At 42.2% G+C, this 21,643-nt stretch overlaps 1 non-coding gene across 1 annotated transcript; it reads right to left on the bottom strand.

Moving 5' to 3' along the window:
• Nucleotides 1-12,911: 12,911 nt before the first annotated feature.
• LOC782703 (melanoma-associated antigen B17) lies at nucleotides 12,912-14,648 on the bottom strand. Its single transcript, XR_003033737.2, has one exon. It is a non-coding gene; the product is annotated as a melanoma-associated antigen B17 (transcript).
• Nucleotides 14,649-21,643: the final 6,995 nt, after the last annotated feature.

The following is a 21,643-nucleotide window of genomic DNA, read 5'->3' as shown; positions in this document are numbered from 1 at the left end:
TGCTGACTGGTTGCATTCTGGCCAAGACACGCTGAGTAAGGGGTTAGGGGTGGCTGCCAATCAAAAGGCATGGAGATACTGTCTCCCCACGGGTCCTTCCATCACTTCACAGGATCCCGGACTTCCCTCTACTGAACAGAGCCAGGGTCCAGCAACCCCACACCCAGATCCACCACCCCTTGACCCAGGTTATGTCCCGAGAACCGATGTGCATAACCGATGGACATTGGACCTAAGATCCTGGTCTGAGCGTCCAGGCATAGAGCAGGTGCGGGATTGCTGGGGGGCTGGGAAGTCCCCTCTATTCGGTTGGAAAAGGTGTTCGGAGTGCCAGGGCATATCTTTGTAACTAACCAGTGCACTTGTAACTCATGTCACCTCCAACTTGGACCCCTGGTGAGACCTCGGACTCCTCCCTCTGGTCACAACCACAGCAGCTCTCAAAGATAGCAGCCCTCTCAAAGATGGCATCGCACCCCAGTGTGGATAGGGGGCTGTCACTTGCTATCATGCCCATCTGGGCTCCAGGAAGTCAGCAGGGGGAGGGTCCTGGGTGGGGGGGGTTCTGAGGGAGTTTCAGGCAAGAGGGGGAATGTGGTCCCTTCGACTCAGTGGCTCCTGGGACGTCCCTGCTGATCTCAGTCAACTAGCCTCACTCCTTGCCTCTCACTTCTCTCAGTAAACCAAGCAGGAAGAATTTGGGAGCCCGAGCCTGACAGCCTTTCTGGAGCTGCTGAGACAGACAGTGAGGGCACTCTGGGGCTCCTTCCTGTGTGCTGAGTGATGCTCTCTGTCCTCTATCCCTGTCTTCCTTCGACCTTAATGGTGCATTACGTCCCGTCTGCTGACCTAAGGGCAAGACCTCACCTGGAAGATGTCAAATCCACAGACTCCTGATGAGAAGTGCACCCGCATCTCATTTGGAGGCTTTTGCCGTAAGGCTTCCTGGAAATGGCTGCTGCAGATAAGATAAGCCAGAGGGAAGGATGTGAGAATTCCTTCTGTCGTGTGGAACCCCTCACATCTCACTTCATATTGACTGCAGGCGGAGCTTGGAAACCCTTCCCTTTCTGGTATAAAACCACCCCTGTCCCCAACCATGCCCCACACAATCCCAGCAGAGATAGTGAAGGGGCTCCTTAGCCTGCCAGTTCTCACTGTGGGCTCTTGGTCAACTGCAGGGGCATTGCTCGAAAGTTCTGAAATGAATTTCTGTCCTTTTGTACAATTACTGTGATACAAGCTTTTCTCTTTTAGTCCATGTGTGACAGTCTCTTAAGCTGATTATTTACAAGGGCCAGTTGTCATCCACTGACAAAGTTTGTGCTGGTGTTTTCATGACCCTTGGGCCATACTGCCATGTCCATCCTAAACATTTGGTGCCCCATGATCCTGGCATGGGGCTCTGAGATGCTGCCTCAGGTTCCTTCTGTGAAGCACTAGAGGTTCATGGTCCCATGGCCCAGTGGAAGAATCAACTGCTCCAGTTTAAAGCCTTTTCCAGCTGATCTTGTTGTCTGTTTCCTTTGTGGCCTGCATACCTGTGTCAGCCTCAGAGTACTCCCCCACCTGGGCACTCACAGGGTCAAGTTCAATGGAGACTTATTGTTCCTCAGGGATTATTTAGTTTTGTGTTCTTGCTTTTGTTAGTAGTTGTCTTTATTCCTTGCCTAAGTTCTCCATGGTTTGTTCTGGGTACATGAAACAGCTGCCCATGTGTGATTGTGGTCTCAACTACTCCCAGTTTGGTACTAAATCTGTAAAGGATTTCAGGAAAATTGACAGTATTACAGTATGTCCTCCTTGTGTATACACCTAAGATACTGTTTGAGACTTCTTTTCCGAAGGGTCTCAGGAAATTCTTGTTTCCTCCAGGTAGACTGGAAACATTTTTCTAAGGTTTCTTTGTAGGTACGTTTTTTATATGGTTGCTTTTGTTTATGGTGTATTTTCTATTACATGATCTAAGCAACTGTTGATTCTTCAGACCAGTCTCTTGATTTTGCTGTGTTGATCTTTTTTATGCCAGATTTCTGAAGTTCGTTATATGTGTCAATATATTCTGTGCCTATTTCTAAGAATTTTAATTCAAGCATCAAATACTTAGTGTGATATTTTTCTCCTCATTATTGCTGATTTTATTAATTTTGCTTTGGTGCATATAACTCTGTACTGGCTGTGTGTTCTTATCCATATTTTTTTCTAGTTTTTAAATTAGTAGACTTAAAAATTGTTTTAAATGACAGATAATTGCTTTATAATGTTTTGTTATTTTCTGCTATACAACAGAATGAATCAGCTATAAGTACATATTCCTCCTGCCTCATGAGACTCCCTCCCAGCCCCACACCTCACCCCTCTATTTTGTCACATAGCACCAGGCTGAGCTCCCTGTATTATATAGCAGTTTCCCACTAGCTCTCTACTGTACACTTGGTACAGTATTTTTGTCAGTGCCACTCACAATTCATTCCACCCTGTCCTTCCCTTGCTGTGTCCACATGACCATTCTCTACATCTGTGTCACTATTCCTGCCCTTCAAATAGGTTTATAAGTACCATTTTCTATTTTCCATGTGTATGCATTAATATGCACTCTTTTTCTGTTTTTGAGTTACTTCACTCTGTTTACAGGCTCTAAGTGCATCCACCTCACTACAAGTGACTTAAATTCATTCCTTTTTATTGCTAATATTTCACTGTATGGAGAGGCAATGGTAACCCACTCCAGTACGCTTGCCTGGAAAATCCCATGGACGGAGGAGCCTGGTAGGCTCTGATCGATGGGGTCGCTAAGAATCAGACACGACTGAGCGACTTCACTTTCCCTTTTCACTTTCATGCATTGGAGAAGAAAATGGCAGCCTACTCCAGTGTTCTTTCCTGGAGGATCCCAAAGATGGGGGAGCCTGGTGGGCTGCCGTCTATGGGGTCACACAGAGTTGGACAGGACTGAAGCGACTTAGCAGCATCAGCAGCATTCCATTGTATATGTCTATCATAACTTCTTTATCCATTCATCTCTCAGTTGAAATCTAGTTTGTTTCCATGTCCTGGCTATTGTAAATAGTGCTGCAATGAACTTTGGATACAGGTGTCTTTACAGTTATTCCTTTCTCAGTGTATATGCACAGTATTTCTATTGCTGGGTTATATGATAGCTTTAATCCTAGTTTTTATAGGAATCTCCCTACTGTTCTGCATCGTGGCTATATCAATTTCCATTTCCACCAACAGTGGAAGAGAGTTCCCTTTTCTCTAAGCGCTCTGTAGCATTTACTGCTTGCACAATTTTTGATGATGGCCATTCTGACCATTATGAGATGACACCTTAGTGTAATTTTGATTTGCATTTCTCTCATGATGGGCAGTGTTGTGCATCTTTTCATGTGTTTGCTGACCCTCTGTATTTCTTTTTTAAGAGAACAGATTGAGGATTAGAAAAAGGTCAGCAGATAGTATAGACAGTTCCCATCCAGCCACTCTTCCTCCACTTGGTAACCTCTGTTATTAACATCTTGTATTGGTTCAATGGATACGAGTTCATTTGTCACAATGGATCTACTAATATCAATACGTTATTATTAACTATTGTCCATTGTTTACAATGTATTTTACTTTATGTGTTTTACAGTTCTTTAGTGTTTGACAAATGGGTATTTTGTACTCAGCCAACACGGTGTCATGCAGAGGAGTTTGAATCCCCCATGGATCTCCCATGCTCCACCTGTCCATCCCTCAAAACCTCACTTGGAAGCCCTGACAACTACTGAACTTTTTACTCTTTCTAAAGGTTTGCATTTTCCAGAATATAGTATTGATGGCAGCATACAGTGTGTAGGCTTTTTATACTGGCTCCTTCAGCTAATCAATATGCATTGAATTGTCTCTATATCTTTTTATGGTTTGAAATGTTTTCTTCCAGGACTCAATAGCATTCCATGTAGCTTACCATAGTTTGTTTATGCACTCATCTACTGAAGGTCATCTTTGGTGATTTCAGTTTTTGGCAGGTATGAATTTGTCTGCTATTAACATTTGTTTGAAGGTTTTTGGATGTGCATAGGTTTTTGGCTCTTTTGTGTAAATACCTTAGCGTTCATTTGCTAGATCATATGATAGGACTATGTTTAGCTTAAAAGAAATTGCCAAACAGTTTCCAAATTATTTGCATCACTGCATTGTCTATTTTTTTAATTTACATGTATTTATTTAATTGGAGGCTAATTACTTTACAATATTGTATTGGTTTTGCCATACATCATCATGAATCCGCCATGGGTGTACTCGTGTTCCCCATCCTGAACCCCCCTCCCACCTCCCTTCCCTTACCATCCCTCTGGCTCATCCCAGTGCAGCAATGAGTTAGAGTTCCTATTTGTCCACGTCCTTGACAGCATTTAGTATCGAGAGGTGTTTGTTTTTGTGTTAGCCCTATTAATAGGTATCTCGTTGTTGTTTGATCTGAAATTCCCTGAAAACATGGGAAATAGATCATCTTTTCATATGCTGTTTACCATCTGTTTATATTCTTTGGTGAGATGTCTGTTCAACACTTTTAAGCATTTTTAAATTGACTTCATTATTATTGTTGAGTTTTAAGGGTTTGTTTTGTATTTTTGCTACATGTTTATTATCAGATACATGTCTTACAATTCTTTCTTCACAGTTTGTGACTTAGCTTTTCATTCTCATAATAATATCTTGGTGTGAAATTTTTTTCTCTTAATTTCTTTTTCTGGTTTTGAAATTAAAATGTAATTCTGGTCTCATGGAAGAAATGAGGAAGTGTGCCCTTTGTTTGTTGTTTCTGGAAGACATTTTAAAGAATTGTTATCACTTCTTCCTTAAATTTTTGTTAGATTTCATCAGTGGAATCATCTGGGCCTGTTGCTGTCTTAATTAGAAGCTTATTACTTATAGATTAAATTTTTATAATAGATGCAGACCTTATCCATTCATAAGTTTTACTTGCAAAATTTTGATAAATTATATCCTCCAGCAATTTCTCAATTTAATCTTTATATTTGTAGGCATAGAGTTGTTTATAATATTCATTTATTGTCCTTTTAATGTCCGTGATATCAGTAGTCATGGCCCTTCTTTCATTTCCACTGTTTGCAATGTAATTTGTGTGTTCTTGGTTTTCTTGATTAGTTTGCTGAGAATTTCATCCTTTCTTGTTTCAGAGAAACAGCTTCTGGTTTTGTTGTTTTTGTCTATTGTCTTCCTTTTTCCAGTGCTGTAGATTGCTCCTTTATTTCTTTTTCATTTGCTTCTTTCTTTTTTTCACAAGTTTACTAAGAATGTTGATTATGAATTTTAAGGTTTCTTATATAGGTGTTCAATGCTGTATATATATCTCTACAGGTTTTGCTATATGCCACAGCTTCTGATAAATTGTAATTTTGTTTTCATTTAGTTAGAAATATTTAAAATTTCTCATTAGATTTTCTCTTTGACCCGAGTGTTATTTAGAAATATATTGTTTAATCTCCAAGTACTGTCAATTTTACTGCTTTTTATTGTCAGTATCTAGTTTCTTTCCATCACAGTGTGATAACATTCTTTGTATGATTTCTGTTCTTTCAAGTTTGATGATGTGAGTTTTACAGCATAGCATGTGATCTACCTTGATGTATGTTCCATGTGAATTTGAAAACAGTGTGTTTTCTGCTGTTGTTAAGTATTCTATAAATGTCATTTAGATCTAGTTAATTATTGGTGCTTTTTAGGTCAGCTACACCTTAACTGATTTCCTGCCTACCAAGTCTGTCAATTCCTAAAGGACACATGTTTGCATCTCCTGGTATAATAGTATTTCTGCATCATCAGTGTTTGCCTGGTGTATTTATTTTAGGGTAGTTGTTTTTTTTTTTTTTTTTTTTTGGTCCATACACATTATGGGTTGCTGTAATTTCTTTGAGAATTGACCACTTAATCATTAAGTAATTCCAATCTTTGCTCCTGACTTTCTTGTTCTGAGTACTGCTTTCTCTGAAGTAAATTTAGGTGGTCCAACTTTTTTTTCACTTATAGTAGCACAGTAGCGGAGAAGGCAATGGCACCCCACTCCAGTACTCTTGCCTGGAAAATCCCATGGACGGAGGAGCCTGGTAGGCTGCAGTTCATGGGGTCTGGAAGAGTCGGACACGACTGAGTGACTTCACTTTCACTTTCACTTTTCACTTCCATGCATTGGAGAAGGAAATGGCAATCCGCTCCACTGTTCTTGCCTGGAGAATCCCAGGGAGGGGGGAGCCTGGTGGGCTGCCATCTATGAGGTCGCAGAGTCGGACACGACTGAAGTGACTTAGCAGCAGCAGCAGCAGCTTTGGTCATAGTGATTCTTCCTAAGGCCCGCTTTGCATTCCAGTATGTTTGGCTCTAGGTGAGTGATAACATCATGATTATCTGGGTCATTTAGATTTTTTTGGTATAGTTCTTCTGTGTATTTTTGCCACCTATTCTTGGTATCTTCTGCTTCTGTTAGGTCCATACGATTTCTGTCCTTCATTGTGCCCTTCTTTGCATGAAATATTTCCTTGGTATCTCTAATTTTCTTGAAGAGATCTCTAGTCTTTCTCATTCTGTTGTTTTCTATTTCTTTGCATCCATCACTGAGGAAAGATTGCTTATCTCTCCTTGTTATTCTTTGGAACTCTGCATTCAAATGGGTTTATGTTTCCTTTTCTCCTTTGCTTTTCACTTCTCTTCTTTTCACAGCTAAGTGTAAGGTCTTCTCAGACAGCCATTTTGCTTTTTTGCATTTCTTTTTCTTGGGGATGGTCTTGCTCCCTCTCTCTTGTACAATGTCATGAACGTCTGTCCATAGTTCTTGAGGCACCCTGTCTATTAGATCCAATCCCTTAAGTCTATTTCTCACTTCCACTGTATAATTGTAAGGGATTTGATTTAGGTGATACCTGAATGGTCTAGTGCTTTCCCCTACTTTCTTTTAAGTAGGGTAAATTGGTAAATTTACCATTGCTAAATTGGTTTCAGAGTAAATTGGAAGTGGTCAAACAGGAGATTTTGGGGGGCTCCAAAATCACTGCAGATGGTGATTGCAGCCATGAAATTAAAAGACGCTTACTCCTTCGAAGGAAAGTTATGACCAACCTAGATAGCATATTCAAAAGCAGAGACATTACTTTGCCAACAAAGGTCCATCTGGTCAAGGCTATGGTTTTTCCTTTGGTCATGTATGGATATGAGTGTTGGACTGTGAAGAAGGCTGAGCGCCGAAGAATTGATGCTTTTTTGAACTGTGGTGTTGGAGAAGACTCTTGAGAGTCCCTTGGACTGCAAGGAGATCCAACCAGTCCATTCTGAAGGAGATCAGCTGTGGAATTTCTTTGGAAGGAATGATGCTAAAGCTGAAAATCCAGTACTTTGGCCACCTCACGCAAAGAGTAGACTCATTGGAAAAGACTCTGATGCTGGGAGGGATTGGGGGCAGGAGGAGAAGGGGACAACAGAGGATGAGATGGCTGGATGGAATCACTGACTAGATGGACGTGAGTCTGCGTGAACTCCGGGAGTTGGTGATGGACAGGGAAGCCTGGCATGCTGCAATTCATGGGGTTGCAAAGAGTCAGAAACGACTGAGCGACTGAACTGAACTGAAACAGGAGATGGCAAGAGTGAACACTGACATTTTTGGAATCAGTGAACTAAAATGGTCTGGAATGGGTGCATTTAATTCAGATGACCATTATGCCTACTACTGTGGGCAAGAATCTTTTAGAAGAAATGGAGTAGCCATCATAGTCAACAAGAGTCCGAAATGCAGTACTTGGGTCCAATCTCAAAAATTACAGAATGATCTCCATTCGTTTTCAAGGAAAACCATTCAATTCACAGTAATCCAGGTCCATGCCCCAACCATTAATGCTTAAGAAGCTGATGTTAAACAGTTCTCTGAAGACCTACAAGACCTTCTAGAACTAACACCCAAAAAAGATGTCTTTTTCATCACAGGGGACTGGAATGCAAAAGTAGGAAGTCAAGAGATACCTGGTGTAACAGGCAAATTTGGCATTGGATTACCAAACTGAAGTAGGGCACAGGCTAACAGACTTTTGCCAAGAGAAGACACTAGTATTCTCAGAGCAAAAACCTTCCAAGAACACAAGAGAAGGCTGTACACATGGACATTACCAGATGGTCAATACGGAAATCAGATTGATTATATTCTTGGTAGTCAAAGATGGAGAAGCTGTATACAGTCAGCAAAAATAAGACCAGGAGCTGACTGTGGCTCAGATCATGAACTCCTTATTGCAAAATTCAGACCTAAATTGAAGGAACCAGGGAAAACCACTAGACCATTCAGCTATGACCTAAATCAAATCTATTATGATTATACAGTGAAAGTGACAAATAGTTTCAAGGGATTATATCTGATAGACAGAGTGCCTGAACTACTATGGACAGAGGTTCATGACATTGTACAGGAGGCATTGATCAAGATCATCGCCAAGAAAAAAGAAATGCAAAAAGGCAAAACGGCTGTCTGAGGATGCCTTTAAAATATCTGAGAAAAGAAGAGAAGTGAAAGGCAAAGGAGAAAAGGAAAGATATACCCATTTGAATGCAGACTTCCAAAGAATAGCAAGCAGAGATAAGAAAGGCTTCCTCAGTGATCAGTGCAAAGAAATAGAGGAACACAACAGAATTGGAAAGACTAGAGATCTCGTCAGGAAAATTAGAGATACCAGGAGAATATTTCATGCAAAGATGGCACAATAAAGGAAGAATTGGAATGGACCTAAGAGAAGCAGAAGATGTTAAGCAGTGGTGGCAAGAAAACTTTAAAAGAACTATACAAAAAAGATCTTCATTACCCAGATAATCATGATGATGTGATCACTCACCTAGAGCCAAACATCCTGGAATGTGAAGTCAAGTGGGCCTTAGGAAGCATCACTGTGGAAAAAGCTAGTGGAGGTGATGGAATTCCAGTTGAACTATTTCAAATCCTAAAAGATGATGCTGTGAAAGTGCACACTCAATATGATGTCAGCAAATTTGGAAAACTCAGCCGTGGCCACAGGACTGGAAAAGGCAAGGTTTTATTCCAGTCCCAAAGAGAAGCAGTGTCAAAGAATGCTCAAACTACCACACAATTGCACTCATCTCACACGCTAGTAAATTAATGCTCAAAATTTTCCAAGCCAGGCTTCAACACTATGGGAACCATGAACTTCCACATGTTCCAGGTGAATTGAGAAAACGCAGAGGAACCAGAGATCAAATTGCAAAAGTTTAGTGGATCATAGAAAAGCACGAGAGTTTGTGAAAAACATCTGCTTCTGCTTTATTGACTATGACAAAGCCTTTGACAGTGTGGATCACACTGAACTGTGGAAAATTCTTAAAGAGATGGGAATACCAGACCACCTTACCTGCCTCCTGAGAAACCATATGCAGGTTAAGAAGCAACAGTTAGAACTGGACATGGAACAACAGACTTGTTCCAAATAGGGAAATGAGTACGTCAAAGCCGTACTTATTTGTCCCCCTGCTTATTTAGCTTCTATGCATCATACATCATGCAAAATTGTAGGCTGGATGAAGCACTAGTTGGAATCAAGATTGCTGGATGAAATATCAATAACATTAGACACACATATGACATTACCCTTATGGAAGAAAATGAAGAAGAACTAAAGAGCCTCTTGATAAAAGTGAAAGAGGAGAGTGAAAAGGTTGGCTTAAAACTCAACATTTAAAAAAGTAATATCATGGATGGCACCAGGTCAGATCACTTCATGGAAAATAGATGGGGAAATAATGGATACAGTGAAAGACTTTTTAGGGGGGGCTCCAAAATCACTGTAGATGGTGACTACAGCCATCAAATTTTAAAAGACACTTGTTCCCTGGAAGAAATGCCATGACTAACCTAGACAGCATGTGAGAAAGCAGAGACATTTCCTTGCCAAACTCAAAGCTATGGTTTTTCCAGTAGTCATAAGTTGGACTATAAAGTAAGATGAAAGCTGAAGAATTGATGCTTTTGAACTGTGGTGTTGAACAAGTCTCTTGTGAGTCCTTGAACTGCAAGGAGATCAAACCAGTCAATCCTAAAGGAAATCAGTCCTGAATAGCTGAAGCTGAAACTCCAATACTTTGGCCACCTGATGCGAATAACTGACTCAGTGGAAAAGACCCTGATGGTGGGAAATATAGACGGCAGGAAGAGATGGGGCCAACAGAGAATGAGATGTTTGGATGGCATTACTGATTAAATGGATGTGAGTTTGAGAAGGTCCAGGAGTGAGTAGGTGATGGACAGGGAAGCCTGGCATGCTGCAGTCCATGGGGTCGCAAAGAGAGAGGCACAACTGAGCAATTGAACTGAACTGCTGGCTGGCTCCACCAGTTCTCGCTCAGGCTCCTTGTTTGACTCCTGGGAAGACCTATATATCCTCCCTGTCTTCACTATTACTGTCCTCACTTTTCTGTCACCCTAAGGGGGACTGGCAGTTGCCTCCATTCATCCTGACATCTATCCAAGTGTCTGCCAGTACTGATAGCAGGGACAGACTGTGGTTGCCCCATTGTTATGGTTTTCATGTTCCCCTGCATCCTCTGGTCCTCTCCCTAATGACTAGACCACCCGGAAATTTCCCCTATGCCATGTCAGCCAACCCTATACGTAAGCCCATAGCACCCTCAGTCCCCAGGTGTAGAAGTCCGAGTAGGCCATGTTTACCCACAGGTGTTTTGAGGGGCTTCTGAGAACTAACAGCAGAGGGCAGGATGCTCTGGCCTCCCTTGCCCTAGGGACAGTGACCTTGAGAGTACTTTCTCTCTCAGGGTCTGTGCCTCTTCCCCATATCGACCGGAATCCTCCCAAGCTGGAAGCAAGTGGGTGACACATCTGGCTACCTCTGCCTGGGGCTCCCAGACTTGAAACGATGCTGGGGCTGTGTGTCCCTTTCTCCTTTGGGTTGGGGTTCCCCTCGGTCCTCTCTCCAGGTCCTCACACTGATTTCCAATGGCCTAGGGAGGCCTGTCTTCTCATGCTACAGCCTTGAATTCCCTGAGACCACCTCAGAGGATGTGAAGGCTCCCTCGTGGACATGCCTGCCTGTGGTCACTCATGGCTTACCCTAGGGGAGGGATTCTGTGGTGTCCCCACTTTTATAATGTGAGTGGTTCCCTTAGTCCTCATGGTCCTCTGCTTGACTCTTGGCCTGAACTGGAATTCCTCCAGAGGCTGGTCCCTGAGCCCAAGTTCCTCACCTCCTGAGATGGTCTAAATGTGTGGGGTGCATCATGCTGGCATTCCCAAATTTGCCAGTGGGAGGTGTCGAGTGGTAGGGCTGTGTTCTAGGTACAGTCCCTATATCCTCATTTGGAGTCACTAGTTTTCTATTCTGTACTGAGTGAGGCTTCTCCCAGTAGACCAAGTCTCTCACCTCCCTGACACCACTCCCAGTGGAAAGGGGCACTTCAGCCAGAAAGCTTTGTCCTGGACCATGTATGGCTGACATCAGGGCTGGGTCTTCAAAGTCTCCTCTGTTCTGGGCTAAGTAGTCCTCTAGCCCTTCGTTCAGGGACGTCATCCTAACTCCTGACTGGACTCAGACTGCACCCTCCACTCATCCGAGGCTGTGTTCCTCAGAACCAAGGCATTAATTTCTTGGAAGTTCTGGATTGGAAGATAGGATGAGCCAGATGTGTGCAAAGCTATTGGGGTCTTCTGAGGAGCAGAACATTATAGGGCTCCACTCTTCTGGAGTCAGTGGTCCTCAGTCATAGCTCAGGTTTCTTACCTTAACTTCCAGTAGCATAGGGTTAGGGTAAATCCTATCCTGCATGAATGCTGGAATGCATGTACTACATATAAAGCAGTGGCATAGTCTTTAATAAGTATAGGTCTGTAATAACTGCAAGTTATGATTTTTGTAAATCCCTGAAATACCACCTACCCCTCTGAGTTTATTTTTAATCTGTGAAGATAGCAGAGAATATGCAGTGAATTAGGACAAAAGAAACAAATATTCTTAAATTAGCTAAATAAGTCAAAGTTTTTTTTTTATTTTTACTAATAGAAAGTTTAAAAGAAATAAGGTAAACAACAACTTAAAGACATTTTCCTCCACTTCTTTTTGTTTGTCAGTATTTTCTGTGGTCGTCTTTTGCATTACCATGAAAATCTCTCCTTCCGTGCCCTGTTACCTACTTCCAGATCATGGAGACAATAAAGATGGTTTGTGAATCTCTTTTACATCTACCGAAACTGTACCTTTAAAACTCTTAAAACAGCAATAAATGTAACAGCAATATCATTACCCAATTAATATTCTGAACAAAAACAAACTTAGAAGTTAAAACATTTGGAGAAAAGGAAATAAATAATGTGTAGAAGTTAGTCATGTAAAACAGTAATGAGATCTAAACTTGGTTTGCTTCACCCCTACTACCTTTCACTCTTTAGAAGCTTGACTACTCTTCAAGAAAATTCTGTTCCAAAGTCATGTTACCTTGTTTGGATTGTGAACAATCTATTCAGTACTTCCAATGTGTTTTACAAATACCCAGACTGTGGCTTTCAAAACTTTAAAAGAGCAAAGACCTATAATTTATATGATCCATACATTTGTATTCTGAAGCACAATAAACCTTATCAAAAGTAGTAACACTACAAAATACTTACCACCTCCCTCATCTCTTTACCTATCTACTTTAAATCATCTTTCACTAGATATTTCTCCTATGGATAAAGGGGGAAAGATACATATTTTGTTAAAATGAACTGCAGGTAAACTCCCTTACTACTTAAAACTGTAGGAACACATAGGTATTGTTCCCTCCACCCCTACTACTCTGCACTATTTAGGAGCTAGATTGCTCTGTTCCAACACAAAGGGAACAAAGTGCCCTGGCCTCCCTCCTTAGATGTGGGAGGAGCTGCAGGACTTGGCCCTGGGAGGGGCACTGGCCTCAGCCATAGCTGGATGCTGCATCGCAACTCTCAGCCCTGCTCTCTCTGCCTAATCTCTCAGAGCCTCATTATAGAGATCTCGGAAGTAACTAGGGACCGTATCATGGGTCTTGGCCAGAACCTCCAGCACTTTCATCTTACTGGTCTCAGCACAAGCTCTTGGGTCCCACAGGAACTCATAGTGTGGACGATCACTATTGGGCACCTGGAGGTACTTCAGGTACTTTCTGCACCAGCTCTTTGGTGATGAGCCTTCTGGGCTCTCCAAAGATCAGGTGCTTCCTCCCAGCATAGACCCCGAACACACTGAGGAATTCCCAGACCTCCTTGGTGGCCTGGTTCCCCTTCATGAAAATGAACCCCAGGAGCGCCATGAGGAGACTGGACTTGGGCGGCCCCTTCTCATCACTTGGACCTTCGTCACCCCCGAGGCTGAGCTTGCTGATGAGGACATAAATGTTCCTGCTGTGGTCTACTTCCTTCAGCTCCAGGCCAAACACCAGCTCCATGCACTCAGAGGCTCTCCTGAGGATCTCAGGGAAGTGCTGCCTGTACTTCCTGTTGATGACCGTCAGCAGGGCGTTCTGTCATGGGCTCCTTCGTGCCATACTTCTCCAGCAGGAACTCCACCAGCATGCTGGCCTTCCTGGTCAGAGGATCATTGAGAATGCTCTGAGTGGCCAGGGCTGCCTGGGAGGCACCTGCACTTTCTTCCTCTGGGCCCTGGGCTCCTTCATCAGATCCTGCACAGGAAGCCCCTGCATCAGGAGAGCTAGTGGCCAAGGCTCCCTGAAGCTTCTGGCTTTCGCCAGCAGCAGGGGAGCTCGGGGGAGAACCCTGAGGGCCAGAAGAGGGAGAAGAGGGGCCCTCCTCTTCTGCGGCTGCAGCAGCACTGTTCTTGGCCTCCTGGGGACACTGAGTGTCCCTCTGGATCTGGTGGCGTTTCACACGGGCATGGTACTTATTGTTGTGCCTCCGAGGCATGAGGACACAGGTCTCAGACTGCAGGCGGGCATGCAGGCAGGAAGGCCGGCACCAAGGGCACCTAGAGTAAGGACAAGAAGATTCCGTGAGCACCTTCACCCGGAAGAGTCCTCCCCGGCTTGAACCAACGCTGCCTCTGAGGGGTCTTTCAGGCCAGTGCTCTAGAACCACAGGGCTCCTGTTCTCCTGGTGAGCCTATCCCCTAAGACCCCTGAGGAGGATATGAGAGTGAGCACTGGGGCACAGCCAGACAGCCCTGCCTGGGTGTTAGAGGGGAGCCTGTCAGGGCTGGCAGAGGAGGTAGGTTCTCTCAGTTCACATTTAGAATCAGGATGAAAATTGGGACAAGACTCCCCCATATCCGAACCCCACCCCCACCACTCCGCACATACCCTGTTCCCTCTCCTGCTCTGAAGTTGACACTGCCTCCTTTGTTGTCACCCCAGAGGAAGAGAGGAGGGAGTACTCAGCCCTCCACCAAAGGGTCCTGGGATCTGCCCCTCTGCTGTCCGGCGGCTGCCCCTTTACGATCACACCCTAACTTCCCCTAACTGCAGCCCCCCTTCCCTCTGTTTGGCCGGAAGGAAATGCTGAGCACAGGGGAGGGTCCTGAGTGGTCCATGTGATGGGAAGGATGGTCGTCACCCTGACTCCTCCCGAGCCCTGACATCCCCCCTCTGCTGACTGGCTGCCAGCTCCTCGGACCGTGGTCCCCTCCTCGCTGTGTCCCGTGTCCTCGATCACAGTAAGGGAGCCCCTCATTCTTTAGAGCCACCCGGGTGCTGCCCGGATGGTCCGCGTCTGAGTCTCAGTGGTTGGGGTGTTATGTGTAGCCACCGTTCTGGGGCATGGAGACCCTCAGTCCCCCGAATGTCCCACCTTCACTCCACAGGGCTCGTGGCTCTTACTCTATTGAGCAGAGCCAGAGTCCAGCAGAGCCTGACTGAGGCATTCTTCCCTGACACCCACTAGGGTTAGCAGATGGTCTTGTGGCCTAAGAACTAGGCTGGATCCTCTGGTCTGAGAGCAGGGGCAGGGTGGCCTGAAGTTGTGCGGTCCCCTCTATTTGGCCGGAAAAGGGTTTGGGGGTGTGGAGATGTGTCCCCGCACTAGTAACTCATGTCACCTCCACCTTTGACAACTGATGAGACTTGGGACTCCTCTGTCTGGTCACCGTCCACAGCAGCTCTCAAAGATAACGCAACTCTCACAGATGGTGTCTCACTCCAGCGTGTTTCGGAAGATGTCACTTCCTGTCATGCACATCTGAGCTCCAGGAGGACACCAGGGGCGGGGCCTGGGTGGGTGGGGTTCCAGGGGAGTTTCCTGCAGCATTGGCATGGGAGTTTTCCTTGACTCTTAGGAGGTCCTGGGACGTTACTGTGATGAGCTCAGTCAACTGGCCTCACTCCATGCCTCTCACTTCTGTCAGCAACCCTGGCAGAGAGTGTTTAGGAGTCTGAGCCTAAAAGCCTTCGTGGAGCTCTGGAGACTGAGAGCAAGGGCTCTCTGGGGCCCCTTCTTCTGTGCTGAGTGATGCTCTCTGTTCTTTGTGTCTTCCCTTGACTGCTGTAGGTGCTGGGCTAGGGCCCATCTGCTGACCTGAGAACAAAGCCTCACATGGAAGACATCAAATCCCCAGAGTCCTGGTGTGACGTGCACGTACGTCTCATCTGGACACTTCTGCCTGATGCTTATCTGGACACTTCTGCCTGAGGCTTCCTGGAAATGGCTGAAGCAGGTAAGACGAACTGAGAGTGAAGGATGGGAGACTGTCTTCTGTGGTGTGGAACCCCTCACATGTCACTCAGGATCTTCATATTGACTGCTAGCAAGGCCTGGAAATCCTTCCCTTTCTGGCATGAATCCACCCCTGTCCCCAACCATGGCCCACACAATCCCAGAAGAGTAAGTGAAGGAAGGGGATCCTTCGCCTGACAGTTCTCACTGTGGGCTCTTAGTTGACCACAGGGGCATTGCTCTTAAGTTCTGAGATGAATTTCTGTCCTTTTGTATAATTACTGTAATACTAGTCTTTCTCTTTTGGTCCCTGTGCGATAGTCTATTAAGGTGACCGTTGAAAAGGCACAGTTGTAATCCACTAACATTCCCTGGTGACTCAGGCGGTGAAGAATCCGCCTGCAATGTGGGAGACCTGGGTTCGATACCAGAGTTGGAAAGATCCCCAGGAGGAAGGCATGGAAACCCAATCCGGTATTCTTGCCTGGAGAATCAAAATGGCCACAGGAGCCTTTCAGGCTATAGTCCATGGGGTTGCAGTGTTGGACACAGCTGAGCAACTCAGCAAACACACAACAAAGTTTGTGCTGGTTTTTTAATGACCTCTGGGCCATACTGCTACATCCAACCCAAACTTTGGTGCCCCATGGTCCTGGCATGGGGCTCTGAGATGCTGCCTCAGATACCCTCAGTGAAGCAGTAGAGATTCATGGTCCAAGGGCATACTTGAAGAATCAGGGGCTCAACTTTCAAGCCTCTTCCAGCTTATCTTGTTGTCTGCATCCCTTGGAGGCTGCACACCTATGTCAGCCTCAGAGTACTCCCCAACCTGGGCACTCATATGGCCTAGTTCAATGGAGACCTATTGTCCATCAGGGATTATGTAATTTTGTGTTTTTGCTTTTGTTAATAGTTTTCTTTATTCCTTGTGTAAGTTTTCCATGTGTTTTTTTTTTTTTTTTCCTGGATCCAGGAAATAGCAGCCCATGGTTGATTGGGGTCTTAGCTGCTCTGCATGTGGTATTAAATCTGTAAAGGAGTTAAGGAAAAGTGAGCCTTACAATATCTGCTCCTCCTGAATACACATAACATAGTATTTTGTTTGACACCTGTTTTTCCTAAGGCTCTCAGGGAATTTTTGTTGCTTCCATCTGGGGTGTATACATTGTTTAAGGTTTCTTTGTAGGTATATTTTTTATATGGTTGCTTTTGTTTATGTTGTACTTTCTATTACATGATCTGAGCAATTGTTGATTCTTCCAGAGCAGTCTCTTGACTTTGCTGTGTTGATCTTTTTATACCAGATGTCTGAAGTTCCTTATATTTGTTAATATTTTCTGTGCCTGTTCCCTAAGCATTTTAATCTGAGGATCAAGTTTTTACCATCATCTTCTGCTTTTCATTTTCCTGAATCTTATTTATTTGGCATTTTTGTATATAACTTGGTACTGGCTATGTGTTCTTATCCATAGTTTTTTTTTCTATTTTTCAAATTAGTAGAGCTTTAAAAAATTGTTTTAATTGGAGGATAATTGCTTTATAATGTTGTGTTAGTTTCTGTTATACAACAGAATGAATCAGCTATAAGTATACATAGATCTTCTGCCTCATTAGCCTTTCTCCCACCCACTCATCTCACCCCTCTACGCTGTCACACAGCACCAGGCTGAGCTCCCTGTATTATATACAATTTTGCACTTGCTGTCTGTGGTACACATGGTACTCTATATTTGTCAGTGCCACTCTCAATTCATTCCACCTCTCCTTCCCTTGCTGCATCCACATAACCATTCTCTACATCTGTGTCTCTATTCCTGCCCTGCAAATAGGTTCACAAGTACCATTTTCTATATTCCATGTTTATGCATGAATATACTCTCTTTTTCTTTTTCTGGCTTACTTCACTCTGTGTAACAGGCTGTAGGTGCATCCACCTCACTACAAGTAACTTAAATTCATTCCTTTTTATGGCTAATATTCAGTTGTATACATCTACCACAACTTCTTTATCCGTTCATCTCTCAGTTTAAATCTAGGTTGTTTCCATGTCCTGGCTATTGTAAATAGTGCTGCAATGAACTTTGGATACAGGTGTCTTTACAGTTATTCCTTTCTCAGTGTATATGCACAGTATTTCTATTGCTGGGTTATATGATAGCTTTAATCCTAGGTTTTAAAGGAATCTCCCTACTGTTCTTCATAATGGCTATATCAGTTTCCATTCCCACCAACAGTGGAAGAGAGTTCCCTTTTCTCTAAGCTCTCAGTAGCATTTACTGCTTGTACAATTTTTGATGATGGCCATTCTAACCATTATGAGATGATACCTTAGTGTAATTTTGATTTGCATTTCTCTCATGATGAGTGTTGTGCATCTTTCCATGTGGTTGTTGACCCTTTGTATTTCTTTTTTTAAAAGAACAGATTGAGGATTAGAAAAAGGTCAGCAGATAGTATAGACAGTTCCCATCCAGCCACTCTTCCTCCACTTGATATCGTCTGTTATTAACATCTTGTATTGGTTCAATGGATACGAGTTCATTTGTCACAATGGATCTACTAATATCAATACCTTATTATTAACTACTGTCCACTGTTTACAATGTATTTTACTTTATGTGTTTTACAGTTCTTTAGTGTTTGACAAATGCATATTATGTACTCAGCCAACACGGTGTCCTGCAGAGGAGCTTGAATCCCCTGTGGATCTCCCATGCTCCACCTGTCCATCCCTCAAAACCTCACTTGGAACCACTGACAACTACTGAACTTTTTACTCTTTAAAAGGTTTGCATTTTCCAGAATATAATATTGATGGCATCATACAGTATGTCGGCTTTTTATACTGGCTCTTTCTGCTAATCAATACATGTTGAAATTTCTCTATATCTGTTTATGGTTTGAAACCTTTTTTTTCAGGGCTGAATAGCTTTCCATCATGTAGAGTACCATAGTTTCTTTAACCACTCATCTGCTGAAGGTCATCTTTGGTGATTTTTAGTTTTTGGCAACCATGAATTAGTCTGCTATTAAAATTTGTTTGAAGGTGTTTGGATGGGCATAAGGTTTTGACACTTTTGAGTAGATACCCTAGCGTTCAGTTGCTAGATCATGTGATAAGACTATGTTTAGCTTAAAATAAATTGCCAGTTTCCAAAGTATTTATATCACTGCATTCCCTTTAGCAATGAGTTAGAGTTCCTATTTGTCCACATTTTTGCCAGTATTTGATATCGTGAGGTTTTTTTTTTTTTTTTTTGCGTTAGCCCTATTATTGGCTGTTTTTATATTGTTGTTTTGATCTGAAATTCCCTGAAGACATATGATGTAGATCATCTTTTCATATACTCTTTACCATCTTTTTATATTCTTCAGTGAGAGGTCTATTCAGCACTTTTAAGCATTTTTACATTGACTTCCTTGTTTTCTTATTGTTGAGTTGTAAGTGTTCTTTGTATGTTTTGGCTACATATTTATTTTCAGATATGTGTCCTACAATTCTTTCTTCCCAGTTTGTGACTTAGCTTTTCATTCTCTGAATACAATCCTTGTGTGATTTTTTTTCTATTAATTTCTTTTTCTGGTTTTGAAATTAAAATGTAAAGCTGGCCTCATGGAAGGAATGAAGAAGTGTTCCCTTTGCTTCTATTCTCTGAAATAGATTGTAGAGAACTGTTATCATCTCTTCTTTAAATTTTTGTTATATTTCATCAGTGGAATCATCTGGGCTTGTTGCTGTCTTTATTGGAAGCTTATTACTTATAGATTAAATTTCTTTAATAGAGGCAGACCTATTCAAACTATGTATTTTTCCTTTCAAAATTTTGGTTAGTCATATCCTCAAGCAATTTCTTAATTTAACTTTTAAATTTGAAGGTACAAAGTTGTTTATGATATTCATTTATTATCCTTTTAATGTCCATCATATCCGTCATCATGACTCTTCTTTCATTTCTACTATTCATAATATAATTTGTGTTTTCTCTTTTTTTTCTTGATTATGGTGCTGAGACTTTTATCATTTTTTTTTTCTTTAGAGTTACAGCTTCTGGTTTTGTTGTTTTTCTCTATTGTCTTCTTTTTTCCAGTGTCATTAATTTCTGCTTCATTTCTTTTTCCTCTTTTTCCTTTCACAAGTTTACTAAGATGGAATGGTAAATTATTAATTTTTGGTTTTTCTAATATAGGCATTCAATGCTGTATATAGCTCTTTACAGATTTTGCTATATCCCACAACTTCTGATAAATTGTAATTTTGTTTTCAGTTAGTTGAAAATATTTCAAGACTTATTATTAGATTTTCTCTTTGGCCCACATGTTATTTAGAAGTATATTTTTTTTAATCTCCAAATACTCTCAGTGTTACTGCTATCATTTTGTTGTCAATTTCTAGTTTATTTTGATCCCAGTGTGAGAGCAGTCTTTATATTATTTCTATTCTTTTAAGTTTGATAATGTGAGTTTCAGAGAAGGCAATGGCACCCCACTCCAGTACTCTTGTCTGGAAAATCCCATGGACAGAGGAGCCTGGTAGGCTGCAGTCCATGCGGTCGCTAGGAGTTCGACAGGACTGAGCGACTTCACTTTCACGTTTCACTTTCATATATTGGAGAAGGAAATGGCAACCCACTCCAGTGTTCTTGCCAGGAGAATCCCAGGGACAGGGAAGCCTGGTGGGCTGCCGTCTATGGGGTCGCACAGAGTCGGACACGACTGAAGCGACTTAGCAGTAGCAGCAGCAATGTGAGTTTTATGGCATAGAATGTGATCTGTCTTGCTGTATGTTCCATGTGAATTTGAAAACAGTGTGTTTTCTGCTGTTGTTAAGTATTCTATAAATGTCATTTAGATCTAGTTCAACTACACCTTACTGATTTTCTGCCTACTGGGTCTGACAAATCCTAAAAGACATGTGTTGACATCTCTAGGTGTAAGAGTATTTCTGCATCATCTATATTTGCCGTGTGTATTTTAACAGTTTTTTTGGTCCAAACACATTAAGGGTTGTTACGATTTCTGTGAGAATTGACCACTTAATCATTACATAATGCCTATCTTTACTCCTGGCTTTCTTGTTCTAAATACTGCTTTGTTTGAAGTAAATTTAGGTAGTCCACCTTTTTTTCCCACTCATATTAGCATGGTATAGTTTTCTCCATCACATTATTTTTAATCTATTTTATCTTCAAATGTACAGTGGATTTCTTATACACAGCATAAGGTTAGGTATATTTTTGTTGTTTTAATTCTTTTCATCAATATCTTCCTTTTAATTGGTCTATTTAGACTATTAGCATGAAAAGTGATTATGCATAGTATTGGATTAACAGTATTTGTAACTGTTTTCTATTTATTGAACTTATATTTTGTTCCTTTTTTAATATTCTTTTTATGCATTCTCTAGTTTTGAATCAAGATTTAACTGTATTTTGTTTTCTGTTCTCTTTGGCATATCAGTTATACTTCTTAACATTTTTAATGGTTTCTGTAGAGTTTGCATCATACAATTGCAACTTATTCAAATCCTCTTGGAGTAACACGATCCTGCTTGAAGGTTGGTCCGTGTATCTCGTAGCAGATATTCCTAGTTCTTCCTCTTCTGTCCTTTGTATCATTTCTGCCATTTATTCCTTTTATTCAGAATATATAATCACTGGATATATTGTAGTTATATTATTATTTTGGAAAAACAGATATGTTTTTGCTGAACTGAACATAATAAAAAGCTTTATGAGATCTTCATTTATTTTGTCTCTAACTCTGCTACATTCCTTGTGTAGGCAAAGTTTGTGACCTGTATCATTTTCCTTTACCCAGAAGAATTTGTTTCGGCAATTCTTGCAGAGTAGATCTACTGGTGACAACTTTCCATCAGTTTTTGTTTGTCCATTTAAGGATCTGTTTCTCATTACTATTGAAGGATTTTTTTTCCCCTGGTTACAGAATTCTAGGTTGATT

Source organism: Bos taurus, unplaced genomic scaffold (assembly GCF_002263795.3).
Source record: "Bos taurus isolate L1 Dominette 01449 registration number 42190680 breed Hereford unplaced genomic scaffold, ARS-UCD2.0 Leftover_ScbfJmS_2281, whole genome shotgun sequence".
Lineage (NCBI taxonomy): Eukaryota > Metazoa > Chordata > Mammalia > Artiodactyla > Bovidae > Bos > Bos taurus.
The sequence above is the reverse complement of the archived record's forward strand: the minus strand, read 5'-3'. Positions and strand labels throughout refer to the sequence as shown.